The sequence below is a fragment of the Orycteropus afer genome, unplaced genomic scaffold, assembly GCF_000298275.1.
Source record: "Orycteropus afer afer isolate SDZICR_OR568_19922 unplaced genomic scaffold, OryAfe1.0 scaffold00409, whole genome shotgun sequence".
NCBI lineage: Eukaryota > Metazoa > Chordata > Mammalia > Tubulidentata > Orycteropodidae > Orycteropus > Orycteropus afer.
The window spans coordinates 1,990,879-1,993,834 of record NW_006921996.1 but is presented as its reverse complement, the minus strand read 5'-3'; positions in this window follow the sequence as shown (position 1 = coordinate 1,993,834).

Genomic DNA, 2,956 nt, shown 5'->3' with positions numbered 1-2,956 from the left:
AACATAAAGTAAACAAAAATCCTTACAACTGGATCAATAAGCAACATACTGATTAAAGGGGAGAAGTTGAAGTTATCAGGCATTTCATTTTTGCTTGAATCCACACTCAATGCCCATGGAAGGAGCAGTCAAGAAATCAGACATTGTATGGCACTGGGTTTATCTGCTGTAAAATACTTCTTTAAAGGATTAGAAACAAAGAAATCTCTTTGAAGACTAAGGTGTGCCTGAATAAGCCACAATATTTTTAATACCCTCATGTGCATGTGAAAGCTGGACAATGAATAAGGAACACCAAAAAAAGAATTGCTGCCTTTGAGTTGTAATGTTGGTGAAGAAAACTGAAAATACCATGGATTGCCAGAAGAATGAACATATCTGTCTTGGAAGCACAACTGAAATGCTCCTTAGAAGTAAAAATGGAAAGACTTTGTCTCATCTACTTTGGTCATGTTGTCAGAAGAGACAAGACCCCGGAGAAGGATATCATGCTTAGTAAAGAGGAAGGTCAGTGTAAAAGGGGAAGATCCTCAACAAAATGACTTGACACAGTGGGCTCAAGCATAGCAAAAGTTATGAGGATGGCACAAGACCAGGAAGTGTTTACTTCTCCTGTTCATAGGGTCATTCTGAGTAAAAGACTACTTGACAGCAACTGAAAACAAAAATATATATAGAATAAAAACTCTCATTTTATGTAAGGATAATTAGTTTAATTAGTCTTCTGGTAGTCCATGATATTTTATTAATGCATTGTGATAATTGGAGCTGTGTGTCAACTTGGCTGGACCAGAATTCTGTGTGGTTTGAGCTGTGGTGGTGTGGTTGTTCCCATGATGGGATCAGATGACTATGTTCTGAGTGGCCAATCTGTTGAAAGGGAGTTTCCCTAGGGGTGTGGCTTGCTTCCTGTATATCCAAGGAAATCCTGGGAAGAGAAGCATTCTTCTGGATCAGGATTCTGTTGTGCTACCTACAACTTTCCATGAATGAACAGTCCAACATTTGGTCTGGAGATCTTGGATTCATCATTTGTTGGAGTCAACAGCCGGTGTACTGCCTGCCAGCTTTGAGCTCCTCAGCCCCTGTGGTTGCAAGAGCCAGGAAAAGCCTCCAGCTTGACATTTGATTCAGGAACTTTGGACTTGCGAGCTTCTATAAGTGAGTGAGCCATTTTCCTAAGATAAATTTCTCTATATATATACATACTTATAAGCTTTACTGTTTTTTGCTTCTCTAGAGAACCCAGTCTAAAACATGCATGTTCTTCCTTATTTCAAAGTACAACTTCATCAATATCTTCTTCTTAATCTGAAAAATTTAAAATTTTAGAATTGAAAGTAATAAGTATAGACTAACTGAACACTAGTGACAGAATCCAGATGGCTTATGGGATTACATCATGGACATCATACATGCAGGAAGTAAAAGATCATTAAAACACAGCAAAGAAAGAAAAGACAGAAATGAGTGTCAGAAGAGACTGAAACTTGCTCATGAATATAGAATAGCTTAAGTAAATGGAAGAAATGATGAAGTAAAGGAATTGAACAGAAGATTTCAAAGGGTGAATCAAGAAGGCAAACTAAAGTATTACAATGAAATGTGAAAATACCCAGAATTATAAAACCAAAAAGAAAGAATATGCTTGTCATTTCTCAAGCTGAAAGAAATGAAGAAAAATCTTAAGCCCTGAGATGCATTATTGCAGGATTCTGAGTAAAATACAAAATGATGACGGAAGCATCAAAAGAAGATGAAAGGAATACACAGAGTCACTATACCAAAAATAATTCGTCAACTTTCAAAGCATATGATCAAGAACAAATGGTACTGGAGAAAGAAGTCTAAGTTGCACTGAAGGCATGGGCAAAAAACAAAGCACCAAGAATTGACAGAATACCAATTGAGATGTTTCAACAAACATAAGCAATGTTACCAGTGATCACTAATATATGCCAAAAACATTGGAAGACAGCTACCTAGCCAACTGATTGGAAGAGTCATATTCATATCCATTCTAAAGATAATTCAACAGAATGCAAAAATTATTGAACAAATCATTACTATCACATACAAGTAAAATTTTGCTATAAATAATTCAAAAAACTTTTCATCAGTACATCCACAAGAAACTGTAAGAAATTCAAGACAGATTAAGAAGAGGATGTAGGAAAGGGGAATTATTGATATCAAATAGATCATCGTGAAAGCAGAGAATACCAAAATGATGTTTACCTGCATATTATTGACTATACAAAGGCATTTGACTCTGTGGATCATAACAAAATATGGATAGCATTACAAAGAATGAGAATTCCAGAACACTTCCTTATGTTCATATGGAACCTGTACATAAAATAAGAGACAATCATTTGAACAGAACAAGGGGGTACAGCATGGCTTGAAATTAGGAAAGGTGTTTGTCAAGGTTGAATCATTTTACCATACTTGTACAATCTGAATGTTGAACAAATAATCTGAGAAGCTGGATTACATGAAAAATGCCACAATAGGATTAGAGGGGGATTCATTAACAGCCTACAATACACACATGACATAACCTTGCTTGTTGTTGTTGTTGTTATGTGCCGTCAAGTCGAACTCAACTCATAGCAACCCCTCCTTGGGTTTCTGAGGCAGTATCACTACAGAAGTAGATTGCCCCATCTTACTTCCGAGGAGTGGCTGGTTGGTTTGACCACCAGCCTTCTGGTTAGCAGTCAAGTGCCTTAGGCACTATGCTACCAGAGTGCCTATAACCTTGCTTACTGAAAGTAAAAAAAAATCAACTAATGAAGTTATCAAAGACTACTACAGTCTTCAGTATGGATTACATGTTATCATAAAGAAAACAAAAATTCTCACAACTGGACAAATAATCAATAGCACAAAAAATGTAGAAGATTTAAGTTGCCAAGGATTTCATTTTACTTGGATCCACAATCAAAGCTCA